Consider the following 12,049-nt stretch of genomic DNA (forward strand, 5'->3'; position numbering starts at 1 on the left):
CTAGCATACTCAAGTCGATACGACCAACGGCAATCTGACGCCTAGTATACAAATGTGCCAAAAATAATTTGGGAGAATCAAAAGGATAAAAATACACAAGTTCTCCCTCACATGTGTGGAATGTTGCAACATTTGGTCGTTGACACCAAACAGTGAAGAATTCACAGCTAACCAATTCCCACATGGGCCATTTGGTGGTGCGTTGGCCTCGTTGGCAGAAAAGCGCCACAGCGTGTGCCCACTTGCACGTTATCAACACCGACAGATGGCCGCTCGCTCCGACAGCTTTCCGGTGTTTAATTATAATCGTAATGGAGGGAAATGAAGATCAATTAAAAGGCAGCCCGATGTTAACGAAGCGGACAGTTGTCCAAAATGTTTAGCGTCATAAATGGGGAATGTTTGTACACTTTTATTTTTTATTTTGGCACACACGTGTTAAAGTCGTGACTTTTGGAAGTTGATTGTGGTTTGTTATTTAGAAGGCAATAATGATTCTGGTTTGAATATCAAATAATAACAAATATTTTAGATTCAGCCATTTATTAGCAGTTTGAAATATTGTTTTTATTTGACTTGCACGTAAATAGCTAATTTATTAATTCAGGTTATTGATTTTTTTTAATGTTGGATTTTTTTTGTATTTAATCATTTTTAAATAAGAAATGCTACTTTTTTGGCTTATGGGCTTTGACCGGATTGCTGTAAATTAGCCATCCAAGTGACCAAATTACTCCCCCTTGTTGATTTGGAAGCACCCAGCTGCCTTCATTTTAATGAGCATTTGGATATTTTGTCAGTTTACTCCCTACGTCCGCTGGCATCAGCCCAAGTGGCCTCTCCGCCAAAGATCCGCGTGTGTCCACCTGAGCGAAAAGGTGAGGCCTGGCGTATTAATAGTGCCGGGGTGCCGCCCTGCCCCTCACCAGGTTTGTTATTGGATGCAAGCGCCACACGCTAAGCATCAAAATGAAAAGCCTGAGGGGGGTGTGAAGGAAATGAGAAGTCAAAAGCGGCACAGATCGCACCGTCAACTTACATAACCATCACCACATGCCATGCATTGAACAATACAACAAAGTGGGGCACATTCCTTTGTGCCCCCAGGAATAGATTGTTTAGATTTTTTTTTAAACAGGCAGGAAGTTAGTCCCTACCACGACCTGAGGACCCTTAAAAAAAAAAAAAAAAAAAAAAATCTCCTTCCAAGGACTTCTTCCATAGTTAACTGCAATTACATCATTCTAAAATTATGTTCGAGGCTCGCCAGGAACAAAGGACAGGAATGCGTCGGAGTGTCTGCTGCCGTGTTCAAGGTGCAAACTCCAAAACTGGTCAGGCACAAATTATAAGGAGGAAGGCAGAATGCTGGCTGGATTTCACAGGCGGTATGTTAAGTAAAGAACATTTGTTAGACGAGATGTTTATTTTCTTAGTCAAGGAAATGGATTTTTACTCTTTATTCCTTCATGTAATTGTCCTCAGTTTTCAACTCATTCACATTCCCGGAGAGCACAAGGAATTTGCTGATTTTCAAGAAGCTAAAATCGGACTTTTATTTTTTTGGGGAACCGATATAAAAAGCAACTCGCCACAACGTCGCAAACATTTGTGTTGTCTTTGAAAATCCTCCCGAGTACAAAATGTGCGAGCCAGCGAGGCCTCAGACTGGGATGGTAAAAAAAAAAAAAAAAAAGCAGACATGTTGGAACCACGGCAACATGCGAAGGATTCGCTGATCTCATGATGTGTGCCGCTCGATAAAACGCTGAAGTGATTTTTTTTTTGTTTTCTGTTGTCGTATAGTATAATGTGCAAATCCAAACAAACCCTTTTGGCTCTCAATGAATGCAAATCTGGTAAACAGCCTCTCATAGCACATAATCAGCAAAATCCTCCAGGCAAACACACTTAGCCTCCTTGATCCCAAAGTCAAACTCCAGGGATGTGGAGGAGGGTGCCGATGGTAGTGGGGGTGGGGGGGGTTCGACAGAACATTGCTAGCCAGCAGCCCCCGGGCTAATCCCAAGGGGGGGGGGGGTACGAGTGAGCGGGAATGTGGAATACGTTGTCTCATCCGGGCGTTAATGGGGGATTACACGTGTTAACACGGAGCTCACAGTGGGCCCGGCCAAAGGGGCCGCGCTGGTGCGCTAAGGCCTTTAGCATATGAATAAGGACAACTGAATGGACGCTTGAGAGTGAGAGCTGACACTCGATGTAACCGCGAGACAAAAAATACGCATCGTTATCGGTTGCTCTTTGGTGAGGAAAAGCGGCTTAAGATGTATTCCAATTTGGGAAGTCGTCCGATTGAAAAGTGAACGGAGATTTAAAATCGTGACCTATCCTTTCAAATGATAACATTTCATTTCAATCAAATATTTCATTCAAATGATCAAATAACAGGAATAAATATACTCATAGAAAGACACGTTTCAATATAGGTGTGTAAAAATAGTTTAAAAAAAAACATTTTGTCAAAATCGTCATCCTATATTAACAGATAAAGTGCATAAATTGTCTTCATCAGATGTTGGCCTTTGTTGAGTCATTATTATGAATGGACGCAGTGCAGTGTTGATTTGGTGAAGGTCACAAACAACTTGAAGACCAGTCTTGTCCATGTCATACATTTCCATGTGTGTGTGTGTGTGTGACCATACACATTGTACGTAACACCCCCCCAATCCCACGTTGAGATGAGAGGAGTAAGCGTTGGCACAGCTAGTGATTTATGGCCCTCTCTCAGCGCACTCTTATCAGACTCAGGCTGCTGCTGCTGCATGCAGCTGAATGACAATGGAGGACTGCTCGCATTATGCCGGCCGGCCTCGCCCCTCACATTCTGGACACTGCAGATTACATCTAGCCTCTTGATTTATGGAGCCATTTTGAGAAAGAGAGAAAGAAGGAGGCTTGTTGAGGGGGGGGGGGGTGCGCTTTCCAAAGCTGTATGGTTGCCTAGATTTGAAGAAAGGTGGGATTTAGGTCAGAATATTAGGTATATCTGTATCATTTAATTGCTAGCATGTTAGCATCTTTTTTGCATTCATAGCGCGTTCCCCACTCTTGTTGCACCATGTTAGCAACTAGCACGTTAGCATTCCATCTGTAATGATTATAGACGATGACAAGGTGTAATATCAATATCAACCTCTGTTCTTTCTCTGCTCAAGTTGCACACATTGGCATACCAACTGTTAGCATGTTAGCATTCCACCTAATTGTAAATAAACATGCGCTTATAAGCGATCACTCCACCATTTCCCTCCTCGTATAAACCTCATTTGAACTGCCGTTTGTGAGATTACATTAGAAGAGGAAGGAGATCCAAACAAAAGATTTTTATATGCATGCTAAGCTAGTAAAAACGGCGCTGTGACCTTTCTACTAGCTGGGGAGTGCTACTACTCCGCAAGGAACAGCTGTGAACAAATGTAAATATTCATATAAATGTCATTCTGGCTTTTTAACAGGCAAGCCTTCCCCTTTTCCTGTTTTCCCGCACCACGCCTGCACAATGTCCGCCAGCCAGGCCTCATGTGGCTAGCTGATGATGTCTCCCACAATACGTTCCTGCACTGATGACAGCCCAAACACGAGGTAGGAATTGCAGAGAAACTCATGCTGTGCTAATTTTAAAAAAAAATAATTATATCGAGGTACAAAAATGATACACACAGATACGTCACAAAAATCCGAAAATATTGTGACATTATGTGATCATCAAAACACTTGGTGAAAAATATTGCATTTTTTAATAATCAAAATTGGCATTAAATGTAACCTATTAACCATTAAACTATTAAATTCCACCAATAAATTAAATTCCATGAAATTAAACCATTAAATTCCACCAATATTGGATCCAGTTGTATCAATAATATAAAACATTATCTTTGATACATTTAAGTACAAAAGTTCAAAAGAAAGTTGTTGTTGACTTTAATGTGTTATTGCCTCATCTCAGACGATCAAGACATTCAAATTGAATAACACAGTAATCAACATTTGATATGAATGATGCTAAAGTCACCATCTTGAGCGAACATTGTGGCTGAACACACGCCACACGTGTGTGCACACACACACACACGTGCAGCTCAGAAGGGTTTCTGGACACTGTCATGGGTCCACATGTCAAATGAGCCAAACAACAACAATAACAACAGGAGTCTGTGAAGCATATGGGGCTTGCTACCAGCTGAGAGGGGCCACGTTGGGTCCCCCATGTGTGTCCTTCAAAAAGGGTCGTTCACACAGGTAACATCTCAAAGTCACAAAGACAAGAGTAGATATGTGTACAGGCTGATGTATAATATCATATAATATTAATTATAATTCATAATATTAACTAATTTACATAAAAACAGGCAATACTGTCAAATAATTAGTTGTTTTCTTTACTGTAAATATTAACATAAAAATTATAAAATGTATATATTCATTAAAAAAACAATATTCATATTTTAGATACATTCCTTACATTTTCTGGAACTTTTTTATTTGGAAGCAGTTTGTTCATTCTAAATAATAGACTAGAAATCAATAATAATGTCACATATAATGTTTGTTTTCACGAATAATGTTTTCATAAAATAATTGAATCAGCAATATGTTGCAAATAATAGAATAAAAAAACATATTTAATAATTTATTATAATTACACAAATTGTGACTTTATCACGATCTCTTTCATTGACCAAGCCAAATGTTTGGCATTACAAATCCAACTTGGTCGTTCGAGCATCAACTTTTTCCCAGTCCTACTGTGAAGGATACGGATGCAGTTCGCTTCGCCCAAAAAAAGCTTTCGACGCAAAGTGTATGTGGCTAGCGCTGCTGAAACGCAGCGTGTGAAGTCATTCCCGCGGTCCCGCTTGGCGACTGCGACGCCCGGGTTTGGCTCCACCGGCAATGTTTCCGTGTGATCTTCTTCTTCTCCTCCTCCGATGCACTCTGACTAACTGCGGCAATTTCCCTCTAATTGTCGGAACGAGTGTTAGCTCATGTCGTTAAACGCCACCATTTATAAAATGCTGTCATTGGGTTTGGAAGCCACCGAAATGGTAACGAGTGGAAAACCTGAGGAAAAAGTCACAGAGATGAATTTGCTGTTGTTGTTGTGTAACGGCTGTTTCCTAAACCAATGGCGCGGCATTTTATGCCATCCATCCATCCATCCATCCATCCATCCATCCATCCATCCATCCATCCATCCATCCATCCATCCATCCATCCATCCATCCATCCATCCAACCAACCAACCAACCAACCATATAATTGCGGCTCTCCATCTGAATGGACTAATAAGATGGATGTGCAGATGAACGGCTGGATAGACTGATCGCTTTTTTAGACGAAACATTTCAATGAAGTAATACTCCTCATGTCTTACTTTTGTTTCTCAGTCCCAGTTTTTGCACGGTCGCCTTTTCTACTACCCCCATCCCTCCATTTTAGCTCACCCCTCGATCCCCCTCGCCTCCCATTTTCTACCTCATCCTTCATTCGGCCCTGTTTTCCCTCTCCGAGCGTATCCCATCGAGTCTACCTGGACAGAGTCCGCCCCCGCGCAGCTCCCCGCCGTTATTACCCCACCCCATTCCCCGCGTCCCGGCGGCCGTTCCCCAGGCGGTTGGGCGCGGAGGGCGCAGGCTGGCGGGGGTGATGGATGACCATTAAGGCAGCTTATTGGAAACAGTCTGATTTATGGCCAAGCGCTGCCTCGGCCTAATGGCTTCATTTCTTTCTGCCGCCACATGATGTCACAGCCAAGGTCACCGCGCCAACGCCGGCCCCCCGCCACTACCCGCCCGATCCTCTTTTGTTGTGGTTTCTCCGGCTGATGACCTAAGAGGGAGCAGGACGAAGGAGGGGAGGCAGGCAGTGGGGGGGGGGGTTGTTTGCCAACGCATAGAAGTGATGAACGAGCGTTCGGAGGCGAAATGCTTTGCGTTTGCAGAAATACTTTAGTACAAATTCTGTTTGCGAGGGTAAATTAGATTTTATTGCCCGCGTTCTTAAAGTCTTACCACCCCCCCTGCTCCTTCCTAGCCTCACTATACTCTGCAAATTAAAAACTCCATCCCTTTTCCCCTTCTTTCCGCTTCCACATCTCAATGACGATGAAAACACACACACATGGACACGCACTCGCATACATGCGAGGTTTTATGGCTTTGCTTCAGACGCCCATTATTCATTTCTACTTTAAACGAACACCATCCAGTATATGAGGCCGACCATTACGCAGCCGATCGATAAGAACGCCATTACAGGTAACGTCAAAGAAGAAGAAAAAACGCTGATATTTGCGCCGCACCAAACTAAATATTTGATAGCGCGCGGCCTCCCGGTTGAAGTCGGGAAGATCCACCACGCATGCGGTTTGGAAATCGTCATGTCGGTTGAGGTTATTTATTTACTCGCAGATGCTTAGTCAACACTCCCGTTGATCCCCCGATGCGTCTCTTTGGAATCTCCACGTCTTGAATATACGACAACTGTCTTCTTTGGGTTTGCTTATCTATATGAAATAAATATTAGATGATATGGAATTCAGATGTCTGTATGTTTGACGCACTTGCTTATCGCTTTGCATGCAGTTAAGAAGGAAGGAAGGAAGGAAGGAAGGAAGGAAGGAAGGAAGGAAGGAAGGAAGGAAGGAAGGAAGGAAGATAGGAAGGAAGATAGGAAGGAAGATAGGAAGGAAGATAGGAAGGAAAGGAGATTGTTAAAAGCCACAAAAATAAACTATGCTAGCCGGCTAATTGGCTAACTTTGCTGAGCACGACGACGTCAGCACACACACACACACACACACACACACACACACACACACACACACACACACACACACACACACACACACACACACGCTTGTGCGCATGCACAATCGTGGCGTTTGCAGACGAAGCAAACACTAAATTTCAGGCTGCTGCCGAGCAAGCACTTTGTGTTGGGCTGCTTGTGATTTATGACGAATCCTTCTCTCCATTTGTCACTCATGGCAGGAATGTATAATTCAAAACATTCTCCCATTTTGCCCCCCCCCCCCCACACACACACACACCTCCCCCACAACACACACCACCAGACCACATCTACCTGCAAAGTACACTCTTTCTGTATTACTTCCACGTACGGTGGGATGAAATGTACTTAAATTCACAATTGGGAAATGTTTAAATATTAAAATGATGCTATTTCTTGTAATATTGGTTTTTATTTTTAACAAGATAATCATTCCTAATTAGACAAAAATATTTAAAATGCAAAATAACATATTTTCGGTATACTTTTGTAATGTTTTATTAAATTTGTAACTAGGCATTAATTTCAGGCAGGCGCCCATTTTTTGGTTTATATACTTTGTGCAGTTTGAAAAAAAGTCTGCATGTCTAGTTTTCTTGTTGCTGATTGACATTTCCCTTGACTGAGCCTCGTGTCTGCTGTCAATCTTTTCCTTCAACTTCCCTCACATTTCCTCCAGCCAAACGACACTTGAGAATCTGCTGTCTCACTCAAACATGCCGACTGCTTCACCCCCTCAGGCCACCCTTCAAATAATTATTATTATTATTATTTTGCCAACCTGTCTGTCTGTCTGGCAAGGCCGGCTTTCAAGCCAAAAGACTTGAAAGCAAGGCTCAGGGCCAGCCTAGTGACTATGTGACGCTAGGTGAGTTCCGGAATGTCAGCAGCTGATGCTGTTTCCTCCGTAGGGAAAAGTCAGCTCCCTGGGAAAGTCCAACGCGGGCCAAGCATTGTGCGTTTTCTCGGCATGGGCTCGGCGTCAAAGCTCTACTTGACAGTTGAGCATGCACATGCTGCTCTTCACACATCACAGCACGTGTTTGTGAGCCGCTTTCGGATTCAAACCCGTCATCACAGGACAGAAAAACGTCAGACCCTCAATGGAATCCCTAAACCGGGTTTCAAACCTTAATTCAAAACCCTATTCCCCAGTTTAGTTCCCCTAAACCTGGTTTAACATAACTGCCGAGCCGTCTTGCCCTTATTCTGTCCATGTCGGTGTGTTCCACGACGCACATACACACTGTAAGTAAATAAAGTCAACGTACTTGAAACTGTGATGAAGACTTGTCTTCTCCGCTGGCTGCACTGTGTTGATTTAAAGGCCTGACATTTACAGCCAGCGGCACCATTATTCACACTCGCACCGCAGTGGCAGCGGGAAGCTACGCTAGTCTCTAAGCTAGTCGTTATTAAGCTAGCAGAGGAAGACAGCTGGAGCTTGCGGACCAGGAGGCATCCTGCCGGTTTTGGTTCTCCTGGCGCTAGGTGTGGATTCACAGTGTTTCCAAGAAACCAAGTCCAACACTGAACCACACAAGAGTACTCAAATGTGGGAGTAAAGCAGCTGCTTAGTTTAGTCATCGCCTGGCAACACTCTGATATCACGGTGGATGGTTAGACATGCTAGAAAAGATCATTTCAAATCCCATCCCTAACTTGATACCACAATCTGAAACCCTAACATTGATTTAAAAACCCCAAATTGAAACCACAACTCTTGCTCAAAACTGTAACTGTCTTGAAACCTCAATTTGAAGCCCCGTCTCCATTTTGAAACCCTAATGTCAAACCCAAACTCTGCCTTGAAACAGTAATCCCCAAACATTTCCCAGACTTTGCACCCTAATTTGAAACCCCAACTCTGATTTAAAACCCTGATTTCAGCTCCCAAATTGGCCTTAAAATCCCAATTTAAGTAAATCCCTGATTTACCCAAACTTAAACCGACATTAGAAAATAGAGATACAATTAATTAATGACATAAGAAATGAAATAAGATTTTGTTTGGAAACCTAACCACCGGCTAGAAACCTTACTTTGAATCCCCCACTTTTTTTTTTGCAAGTAAAGTCAAACACTCTGAGCAACACACGTGTGTTTGAGTGCAGTTTAATGTAGTGGAAAGCAGCTGTTTATTTGGTGACATCCTGGCACGAGGGCAGCACCGCGCCACTCGGCCGTATTGTCTCATTTTCTGCAGAAATTATGAATGTTTATCAATCGTTTCAGCCAACTTGGCCCTGATGCTGCTTTTTCTCGCACTTAACTGTTTTCCTAGCAAAAAGAGGCCTTCCGCCTGCCACCGATGCCGTAATGGACGTGCAGAATGACTATCTGTCGGCCATAATAGATGACAATAATGGGAAACTGTCCCTGAGCACTCGTTTGGAGTCTTCCTGCCCATCCACTGATAGCCTTCATATTTAATTCCCCTCCTATCGGCAGGAAAACAGACACTTTCCGACCATCTACAGGGAGCGCGTTTACAATAAAAGGCCGGCCGAAGCCTCGGCTCACGTTTCCGTCTAACGGCGGCGAGGACATAAACCTCTGGGCCAGACCTCATTTTGTCGGCGCCACGGCCCAAACGCGCGAGAAAATAAAATCAATATGGCTGCACACAATCCGTTTAACTTGTAAAAACGGCTGAGGGGGGGAAAAAAATATTTGGTTCTCTTATTTCGACTTTTGGGGGCTTTTATTACGATCTCTGAACTTGTTGCGGAGTTAGCATTGAGTTTGGGCACAGCATGCTAGCATGTTAACATTATTATCAGATTAAATCATTGGTGAATGTGACTTGTTCGTTAAAATCGTTATTTAAAACCCTAACTCTTTTTTTTTTTACCCTAATTTAAAACCCTACTTTGACTTTCCTTTCCTCAATATTGAAGACAATAGAACTAGAAGTGATTGACGACGTTAGAGAACGGCGGCAAGCTGCTTGCTGATGTCTTTTTGTGGAAATATATGCTTCCATTAACACACATGCACTGACACATTTATACACACACACACATGTACCAGTTTTGCACACGCACAAACACACACATGCTCAGACACCAATTGTAACCACATCAATCCACAACCCACTGCTCCATCCTAAAATACACTCTTGAGAGCGCTTGGTGGTGGGAGAATTACGTTGGAACCATTGTAGCGTTGTGTGTGTGTGTGTGTGTGTGTGTGTGTGTGTGTGTGTGTGTGTGTGTGTGTGTGTGTGTGTGTGTGTGCGTGTTCCACCGCCTTTAAATGAGCTCCATGCAATATTAAAGAATGCGAAATTAAGTGAGGATGTGCTGGGAGCGCAAACGGTGTGACTGCCCCGCCAAGGGCACCATGGGAAATAAACGGTCCGGGCGTTCCGTTTGTCGAAAAGCAGACCATTGGATATTATTATGCTCCCTCGCTCGATCCGTCTTTTGCTCTCCAACATGGTAATTCTCGCGAGCTATCCGGAGGGGCCTCGTTGGACATATTGAACCTATCGCCGTGGTGACCATTTATAGTCGGCATCAAAGTGTTGTGGAAAGAAAATGTCTCGGTATGAAAAATGAAATAATTCTTGCTTGGAACACACTTTGATGTGAATCTGCGAAAAACATTGAACACATCGGTCAATATGACAAACACAAACAAACAACCATGAAAAATGAAGATCTCCTGTCTCTGTGGAAATCGTATCCATATGGAGACTAAGGGCTGTTACAGCAGTTGAGGCACAGTGACAGATTAAGCGAACAGGTATGTGTTTACTATTGGCATTTCTAGCCGCGGATCCCCAAATGCTGATGAGACTATTTGATATGGGCAAACAGATCAAGGGCGACTGCAGCAAAGTGGAGACTATGGAGTAGTGTCCAAAAACTAGGAACAATAACACGGTAATTGGATGTGAGCGTTCATGTTTATTGTTGTACTAAAAAATTACGACGGAGGCAATTATACGTCTTAGAGGAGAGTGAATGCGGCAAATAAACAGCCAAGTGAACACTGTGGACAAACTCACAGACAGCAGGAATGAGATTGCGGAGAGTCCAGATCTAAGTCCACAACATTATCTTCAAATAACTTGTGTGTATATTATCTTTTAGAGCCGTGTATCAAACGTTAAATCTGGGGAATCTTACATCTGAGAGGAGACTAAGGGCAGCAAGAAGGAGATAGTGTTGAATAGTTGGCGAGCAACTAGCATGGCGGGTGGACGGAGTAATACATTGTGAGTTGTCAAGGACTCGGAACGGGGATCTGTCTGTCTCGCTATAGAGCTCACATGGTGTATAAAGACGACGTGGCTTCTCGCCAGGACGTGGCCTACTGTATATCACGGCGGCAAGGAGGAGGCATGAATGAACATTGAGAAAAGACGGCGGCAAGGCAGAGCCAGCCCTCCCCATCCAGCGCAGTGCTTTCTTTTTTTTACGAGGCCATTCCCGAAGATGAGCAACATCAATCTTTACTTGGCCACTGGGATGAGCCTGCCTCAAGGCGGAGGACGCAAACGTACCGCACAAATATACTACTTTGTACAAACAAAAATATGAGTCAGAAGAATATAGATTGGTCTAATTTGGGTTAAGGTTTCAAAGTAAGGTTTGCAGCCTAACTGAGACATGGACGTGGCTGGAGAAATCTCGAACGTCCTCTAGCCTCTCGTTTCTTCTGAAAGACAGGACGGGTTGGGGGAAGCGCAGATCAATGATATGGATCCGCACGCGCGCGCCAGTGCGCGTGTGCGTGTCATTATCGGACACTTGAATGAGTGATGATGTCGTCTCGGGGCCGGCCAATTACTAGCAAGTCTCGTTTATTACCGGGCCCAGACAAAGAAGGATGAAGGCCGCGTTACAGTGATGAAGACGACGTACCAGGAAGACTGCGGCCGTGCGTGTGCGCGCGAGTGTGAAAGAATCCGTCAGCAGCTGCTCGGTGATCAATGGAAAAGAAAACAAACGGTGGCCAGAGGAATTTGGGTTTTGAACTTTCCCCGAGTGCGAGGCAGAGGAGGATGCCAGCCGTTAAAAGCCGAGCGAGCGAGCGAGGGACAAGAGCATCTTTTGAATCTCGCCGTCGTCAACCCTTCAGATGGACATTATTTACATTTGTGATATGGAGTATATATTTTTTGGGTGAGATTCTTGTCTGAGTTTAGACCCCATCATAGACTCAACCTCTCACGCGTGTATACAAACAACATTGGCAGCCTGACAAGACATGTCCGGCC

The 12,049-nt window shown here is 43.8% G+C and overlaps 1 protein-coding gene across 2 annotated transcripts in view; it reads left to right on the forward strand.

The window, feature by feature from the left end:
• c1d (C1D nuclear receptor corepressor) overlaps window positions 1–12,049 on the forward strand; it is an 84,523-nt gene that overhangs the window by 44,104 nt on the left and 28,370 nt on the right. For both annotated transcript variants that reach the window (XR_015067412.1, XR_015067413.1), the window contains exon 9: window positions 3,480–3,606. The gene's annotated coding sequence lies outside the window, so the exon portion shown is untranslated. The remainder of the gene's footprint in view (window positions 1–3,479; window positions 3,607–12,049) is intronic.

The sequence above is a fragment of the Syngnathus leptorhynchus genome, chromosome 10 (assembly GCF_054491065.1).
Source record: "Syngnathus leptorhynchus isolate UIUO chromosome 10, UIUO_Slep, whole genome shotgun sequence".
NCBI classification, from domain to species: domain Eukaryota; kingdom Metazoa; phylum Chordata; class Actinopteri; order Syngnathiformes; family Syngnathidae; genus Syngnathus; species Syngnathus leptorhynchus.